Source organism: Lepisosteus platostomus, chromosome 3 (assembly GCF_059453375.1).
Source record: "Lepisosteus platostomus isolate fLepPlt1 chromosome 3, fLepPlt1.hap1, whole genome shotgun sequence".
Taxonomy (NCBI): Eukaryota; Metazoa; Chordata; class Actinopteri; order Semionotiformes; family Lepisosteidae; genus Lepisosteus; species Lepisosteus platostomus.
In genome coordinates, this window is record NC_142613.1 from 53,432,692 (window position 1) to 53,441,390 (window position 8,699).

At 42.2% G+C, this 8,699-nt stretch overlaps 1 non-coding gene across 1 annotated transcript; it reads left to right on the top strand.

Annotated features, from left to right (window-relative positions):
- The first annotated feature begins 2,109 nt into the window (after positions 1-2,109).
- Positions 2,110-2,196, top strand: trnastop-uca (transfer RNA opal suppressor (anticodon UCA)). The gene has a single exon. It is a non-coding gene; the product is annotated as a tRNA-Sec (tRNA).
- Positions 2,197-8,699: the final 6,503 nt, after the last annotated feature.

Consider the following 8,699-nt stretch of genomic DNA (forward strand, 5'->3'; position numbering starts at 1 on the left):
CGTTATTTTAGGCCTCATAGAGGTCTAGCTAGTAACCTTAGCATTGCCATAATCATTCAGTTGCCAAGCAACAGGCATCACTGAGACAGAAGGTGGGCCTGGGTGTCAGTTTTTACCTCAGAGCCTGATTCAGAAATAGGAGCATTATAATCAGAGCAGCAGGAAATGTCTAGGGTCCTAAATATAGCATCAGTGGAGAATGGGGAGAGGCAGAGGTGGGATTGTGCTGAAGGTTAGAGCTTAGCTCCTTGGGAGGCAGCCCAGGTCTTCAGTACTCATACACGTCTGGGTTATATAATAGCAAAGGCCAGTACATCCCACACAAAGGGGCAGCATTTATGAACAGCCCAACAGGTCCCAGGTGTTTTAAAAAAGAAACTTTCAACTGATCTTTTATCAGCATAAAAATAAGATCTCCCTGTCCTCTAACTTTAATGGTTTCCCTTTAATCCATTTCCTTACCTCAGCATTACTGAAGGGGGCATAGTGTCTGTTCTCTGTTTATGCTTGGTCTTCCACAAATTCTTTACACAAAGGGTGGTGGGAGTATACCTCAGACATGTTGTTGAAGCCATGATTGGTAAGGGTCAATGGGAAATTTGGCCAGGACGCCAGGGTTACACCCCTACTCTTTTCGAGAAACACCCTGGTCATTTTTAATGACCACAGAGAGTCAGGACCTCGGTTTTACGTCTCATACGAAGGACGGCGCCTGTTTACAGTATAGTGTCCCCATCACTATACTGGGGCATTAGGACCCACATGGACCGGAGGGTGAGCTCCCCCTGCTGGCCACACGAACACCTCTTCCCAAAGAACACTTCCAGACTGCATCTGAGCTGGTTACAGAGTGAGAGGCCCCTGAAAACTAAGCATAAGGATAAACCCCATGATTAATACAAGTTAATATTTGTAACCCATGGAGAAAGTTGGGGTCTGTATAGACTTGGTCTTGGACAGCCCTGCTCCAGGGTTTATAGGGTGTTTCAAAAGGTAAACATCGGTTTGCATACCTGTCAGATCGGGGCCTGTGGTGTGAAGTAGAACTAGATACCCAACTGGACATCAGTCCATCACAGGGCAGATAATTGATATAGCCAGCATGTCTTAGGAAAGGGGTATGAAACCAGAGTGCCTGGAGAAAACTATGTGATTAGGGAACATGCAAACTCCACACAGAACAACCTCCAGCCAGATTTGAACCCTGGACCCAAGAACTGCAAGGGACCATGACCACTGTACCACCCCTGACAGAGCCCCTTACAATTAAATTACTCAAAGCTCGGGTGGAATGAGGCTTAGAACACAACGACCTATTGGGACCAGGGTCACAGACCCCTGCTACACAGTAAAGAGGAATTCAGGACAAGGGTAATACTGGTGCAGAATACTCCACCGCCAGGTCTCCCATTCACAGGCAGTCTTGTGTGCGTAGTGTTTTACACACCAAAAGAACCACATTTGGCAAAAGAACCAAATTTCTAGGAACGATTCAATTCAATTCAATTTATTTTTATATAGTGCTTTTCACAACAAGGTTGCCCCAAGACGCTTAACAAAGCAAGTAGCCATACATTTTTTCAATACAGCGCAAAAGACCAGAAGAAAATGGAGGAGAGGAACCAAAAACTCCTTAGTAAGGTGAAAAAAAACCTCTAGGGGTCCAAGGTCAACTGGCTGCCCAACCCCTTTGGGCATGCTAAGATTATATAATTAAAAAAAGGAAATAAATGGGAGTATTAATCCATCATGTCTTCTGTATGTCAGTACTCCATGCAAATCTCTGTAGACCACTGTAGCTACAATTGTCATTTTAAGTCAAGACACAAAAATGAGTTGAAAAGGCAATACAGCCAATCAGACTCCGTCTAATTTGCATACCTCCCAGTAAGCTGTGCAAGAGAAAAAGAGTTTCTATATTTTGTACAAGGAGGCTATGACAGTTTAATTTCTGGCATTTTTTCGTGGGATGTATTTATTAATTGTGCATCAAGATAATATTTAATCGTGTAAATAACTCTAGCTCTTAAATATTTTCGTACATACCATAGACGGGATAGATAAAAGAAAATTGTACCATATATACGGATCACCTGACTCTTATTAGTTGCCCGGATGATCCTCAGTGGTCTGGGGTGCAGGCTTCAAACCTGTAGCTGTTTAACGACAGAGTGGTTCAATTCCACCTTTCGGGCGGAGTTCGCTATGAAAGCGTAATATCCCCATTGCTTTTAATATCTGCAAACCTGCCTGGAATATTTGCTTCCTAACACTAACAGTTTCGTTGTTACATTAAAGCGAGCCGCTTCCACACAAAGCCGAGTGACGTCGAGCCCTGAAAAGAAAAGGTGTCTAAAACGCGGACGCGGGGGCCTGAAGCTGCGCAGCCAGTGACGTCACGGCTGCGCCGGCTTTCTGCCTTCCTTTACCCGCGCGTGCTTCTGAGCATTTTTGAGACAAGGAGCACCAGAAAGGTGCTACTCTTCCCGTTTGGAATTAGTAGTTTACTCATTGGAAGATCACATCCACCTATTTGTTAATAGAAACCAGGGTATCTATTTCCACAACATGGCTAGGCAGCTTGTTCCACTCTCCCACACCCTGTGTGAAGTCGTGTGCATCCACATAGTCTCCACTTGTGTCATAGTTTGTGCTTGTGTCCTCTAGTTCGTTTTTTGCTCTTTATTCTAATGACATCCGCTGGGTTGACTTGTCAGATCCTTTCAGGATTTCGAACACTTTTATCCGGGTCCCTTTACAGTTTAAGACTAAAGAGACTCAGTTCCTTCAGCCTGTCAGTGTAAGACAGTCCCTTAATATTTGTATCAGTCTCCTCACAGTCTCCTCTGTTCAAGATTAGAGACTCAGTTCCTTCAGCCTGTCAGTGCAGGACAGTCCCTTAAGCTCCGTCTAAATGTATGAAGTTGTTCTTCTCTGTACTGTCCCGATTAGCAATATGCTTCTTTGCGGTGACTGGTTATTTTTGGCTCAAGTAGCCTAAGTTTTTATTTAATGATATAGCATTGATAGCACCTTTACCATTAAAATCAAAACCACTGACATCTGTAAAGGTGTGTTTTAAAATATTTTAAAATTGTTATCATTGTACTTTTAATTTTTCGGCTTTCAATGTGAACAAAAGCATTGATTTTTTAACACATGCCTAGCCAAAACACTTTAAAAAATCGTCTGTAAAACAACCAACGGAAAACATATTGTGCTTTTACTCTAGTTTTTAATATAAATATAAGTTCAACCAAGCTGAACTATACATGCAAAACCAATCGTTCGGTGATGCGTTGTTAAATGTTCCCGTAAAAACACACCTCGTCTTTGACGTCTCTTACATGAACTACACAAAACAGTTTTCCTGGAAACAACAAACAGCTACCGCTCTTAAAATAAAACCACGTCCACAGTACGTCCACAGTACTCTGAAATCCATTGACCTGTTGCTTCCAGGGAATTGTGCTTGTCGTGACGTATTTGAATTGGAGTTCCCATGACAACATGATGCAACTCTGTTTGACATCACATCCCACTTCTGTTTGCATATTTTAACGAGGAGCGGAACGTAATTTCTGTGTGCGCGCCGTGCAGCCGTTTCCTAAGAATATATTACTGCTAGTGGTAGTCGGTGTGCTTGCTGTTCACATAGTAGCATTTCCAGCTAAACTTTATTCAAAAATTTAGCTAAAAAAATCATGCTCAATTGTAGCTTTTTAAAGGGCATCGTTTAACCTTTATACCACCTCTCGTTAGATAACAAAATTGAACTTAATTCTTCTTTTCTTGCAGTTTTTTTATCAAAAGATTTTCAACCTTTACCGCAGTCAACAAGGTTTAACAACAGTGTTTCTTATATAATTACTCAAAATACAGGGGCCTCATCTCAGATCTGATCCATCTTCTCCTCTTCTCTATGCACTCTGGCACTGGCTCATGGAAATGTCTCTTGAATTTGTGTATCAGTTGTTTGGCACAACAGCTTTTGCTGCAGGTGAAATTAATGATGTGGTCTTCTCAATAAATTTGGCACCTGGAAGGACCTGTTTTTTGTTACCATCCATCCATTTTCTAACCTCATTATTCAATACAGGGTCATGGGGGAGCTGGAGCCTATCCCAGTGAGCAATGGGAGTCGGGACACCCGTCAATTGAAGAACACACACAGACACTCACACCAGGGCCAGTTTTCCCAGAAGCCAATTAACCCTCCAGCATGTCTTTGGACTGTGGGAGGAAACCAGAGCACCCTGAGGAATCCCAGGCGAACATGGGGAGCACACACAAAGTCCACGTGGAGAGAACCCTATCTGCTTGGCAGTGTTAAGCGCTGCTTGACCGTGCCACCATTTCGTCAACCATATGTTTCTTAACTCAGCAATGAGGAATAGGTGTAAATGGGTTATTTAACTTTAGTTGACGGAGAGCAGGAAGCCCAGAGTGGTCTGACAACAGTTTCCTGAGGGAAGACACCAAGATCTTCCCAGCCTGCAAAACTCAGCAGCAATCACCTGGTGACACCTTTCTATTGTCAGCCCTCTGAGCTGTCAGCTGCAGTTAGCAGTTAGAGGAGAATGGAAACCAGATGTGGCAGTACAGAATATAATGATGGTAGCAAATGAGAAGTGGCCCTGTGCTCCATCTAGTCAGTTTTCGCAGTTAATAGTTAATTGATCAGAGGATCTCATCCAGCCTTGTCTTGAAGGAAACCAGGGTATCAGCTCCAACAACATGGCTGGGCACCTTGTTCCACACTCCCACCACCCTTTGAGTAAAGCAGTGCCTCTTGTTTGCTGATTTAAAAGCCCTTCCACGTAGTCTCGATTGGTGTCCTCTGATTCATGTTTTACTGTTTATTTGGTAGAACTGAGTTGAGGATGCTGATACCTTTGTGGAATTTTGAATGCATGTATCAGGTCCCTTTGAATTCTAAAAAAGTCTTTGAAGACTAAAAAAATCAATCCCTTCAGGCTGAGAGTGCAGGACAGTCTCTTAAGTCTTAGAATGTATCTGATTGCTCTTCTCTAGACTGATTCCAGAACAGCAATATTGTTTCGATAACATCTATTAAACATCTTTCAGAACTGTACACACTATTCTAAATGAGGCCTTGCTATAACATTACACAATTCTAACCTCATGTCCTTTGATTCAATTTAATACAGCTTTTAAACGTATATTCTAGCATTTTGTTACTATTTTTATTGCTTCCTAACATTGACTAGAAATGTAAACAACCCGTCAAAATAAACACCTACAGTAAGTCTACTTCATTATTAGTCTCTTCTAGCTCAGTGTTTGCCATTTTATATTTATAGTTTATGTTTTTGCTACCTGAATATAATACTCTGTATTTGGTTATGGTGTCATCCACTAGCAATCTGCCCTTGAGTTTGTCCCTGTCTTGAGTTTGATAGAAATCTTTTTAAATTACATTTGCTGTTTCTACAATGTTGGTAGAAGCTATTACTATCTATCCCAGAATCTAGATCATTGATATAAGTTAGTAAGAACAGGGGTTGTAATACAGACCCCTGATGGGACTCCCTTAATTACATCATCCCCGTTTGAGCATTCACCCCTTATCTGTGCTTTCTGTTTTCTATTTAGTAACCAAAGCTCATTTCTGAATGCCTTTTGTAATTATGAAAGGATTATGTGTTGATATTTCAGTTGTAGCATAAGGGGTTTAACTTTGAGTATCCAGTGTTATTTCAATAAATTTGTCAGACACTCTGGCACAGTAGTTGTGCAGTATTAATTTGCAGTTATGCAACACATTGAAGGCAATTGTAGCTTTTTATAAAGGGCATGTACGCAGAAACCTAAAAGTGAAATGTTGTACAAGGCTGAATATACTGTAGCAAGCAGAACTTCACCCAAAGTAAGGTAAATACTGATTTCAACTGCTAGATATCAGATTTTTTGCAACATACCGTAAAAAATTGAAAACTCCACGTGTCTCCATAGTTTCCCTATTTTAGAATATACTTTATTTAACTTTGTGAAAGTGCTGATGTAGCTGCGATGTGCTTGATGTGACAGCTCACATCCAGCCGCTGTGTGACTCATGATGTAAGCTGAGGCAGCAATGTCATTAAGTCACAGGAAGAAGCTGCAGTAGCCAGACTCAGAGAGCTCCCTGGACATGCTGTCACTTCACATCACATCAAGAGTTCCCCAGCCACACAGCTGGTGAATCTGGGAGCCTTCCACTGCCACCAGCTGACATCTTACTCCAGTTCTTCCAACACTATGCTTATTTGTGTGTAGACCGTGTTGTTACAAGTATGCTGGTATCTGAGATGTTTGACACTTAAACAAGCCCCATAAACAAAGCAAAGAAAGAAAGCATTATGGGTTGTGTCTCTCACCCCCTCCACTGCAGGTGCACACTTCTCCTGTCTGCAATATCTCTTTAAAACTATCTCCTCTCTTATCTTGCTGTTACACTGCCACACTGACTTCTAGATTGATAGAATGTTGTCTGTCATTGTGTTGTTATGTTGGGAGTGTGCTGGAAGACAAAATCCACCAATGGGACAAAGAAGCTTGAATTTCAATTGAAAAAACATCTCTGGTCTAAAGAATCAGTGCAGTCATTTGATATTGGTGACGAGGGCAATCTTTAGACCTTCCTGCAGAACTCTGTAGGAATTTCAGACAGTGGTCTCTGAAGTTTTACACAGGGCGATATTTGTGAGGCTGGCTGATTGATCTCTTGACAGTTTTGTTTCCTCTGGTGTTCTGTTGTTCTCAGATTTAAGTTTTATGCTTATGATGCAGGTGGCACTGTGGCACAGTGCATAGCTTTGCAGCGGTGGGGTAGTGGGCTCAGTTCCTGGGGCACTATCTGTGTGGAGTTTGTATGTTCTCACTGTATTTGCATGGGTCTCCTCCGGCTGCTCTGTCCAAAGATATTTTTATTTTTTTTACAAAATATACTTTATTTCCGTAACCACATCTCAAAGAAGAAACATTCTCACAATTGTAAAACTTCGCATGCAATAAAAAGCACTTCGAACGGCAGTGACTGTCCATTATCCATCTGTGCAAGTGGATGACGGGGCTGGATTTGCGCGTTTAAAGAGTCCCTCCAAGCCCCACCACTTGCTTTTGTCCATTAGTCCCTGTCCAGCGCTCCCTCGCCGTAGGGAAACCCCATTTGGCGACGTGGCGCTTCATCCTCCTTCTGAGGATAGTCCAAAGATATACAGTACTGGTAGGTCAATCGGCTTCTGTGAGAATCGTCCTTGGTGTGAGTGTGTGTGTTTGTGTCTTTGTGTCCTGTGATGGATTGGCATCCTGTCCAGAGTGTATCAGGCTTTGCACCTATTGCTTGCCAGGATAGGCTCCAGCTCCCCTGCAACCCTCCATTGGCTGCAGTGATTAGAAAATGAGTGGATGGACCAGGGGCGAAGCCATGGGTGGACCCAGGCCCACACTGATTGATCCTAGGCCTACCCAATCAGTCCAAAGTAACTTAAGATTTTTTTCCCCTTGTTTGCATTACATGATTTGCTTTTTAATGTTACGTGTTTGATTTTTTCCACCGTATGGCATTTGCTATTGGCTCCCTGTATCTTTTGTGACCAATAAATACATTATGTAAATATAGTGCGTAGCCGTAGCCTAATTGGCTATCGGTGTCCTCAGACGCTCTTAGAGCTTTCTAGGCTAGGTTTGTGTTTATTAGCCAACATGGCAAAACAAATGCATATATCTACGTTTTTCAAAAAGCCGCCTGTAGTTGACCAAACCAGTCCCGAAACAAATAAGACACATGAGATGCTAGAGGCATCTTGGGTTTTAAGGAGTACAAGCCTGGCTTCCCGAATACAAGTGTTTCTGGAACGCAAGGGGCAGTGCACGCGTTTGCTTGTAGCAGCTCGACCTGTAGGAGTTAAACACGAAGAGGTTCTAAAATTTCTCCTGTAAACAAATTACAAGTTTTGGAATGCATGAATAACATTAAGATAATATTGACGGATAGATGCGAGTGTGCATTTTACAGATAACTATTCAGATCGCCTCTAAATGCCCTTCAGTATTTTAAAGTGAACCACGTTTACAGAGCTAAAATACATTCAAAGTATGTATTTGACACTTTTATTAGCAGACGAGCAGTACGATAAATTGGTTAGCACTGTAATGCGATGATAACAATTCAGTGTTAAGTCTTGTGGGAAGTCACGAATTTCCAAATTAGGTGTATTTTGGCATCGAAAATAGAATACTAATTTCGTGGGTTTCATACAAGTTTAAAACCATCATGAAGGATCAAACAAGATCTTCAGAACTTAATATTTTAATACCTTTGCAGTTTTTATTCTCATGGCGCCTCACTCGATATAACCCTTGGGGCTATGCATTTACTCCAACCTCTGAAACCCATACGTGCGTGCATTTACTCCAACCTCTGAAACCCATACGTTATGCTCAAGTCCGCTGAGTATTTAAAGGCAAGGTCAAAGCTCCGTGAAATTGCTCCCCCTACAGAAACCCACCTCATTAGTTAGTGCTACGTTTGTGCCAGTTTGTGCTGCTTTCGTTTCCGGGATATAGCGCCTTGTTTTTTTTCGGGGTCGTGACGTCACTCAGCCCCCCTACAATATCGTAGGGAAACCAAACCGGTCTCATTCGTTAGTGCTACATTTGCTGCTTTCGTTACCGTGATATAGCGCCTTGCACTG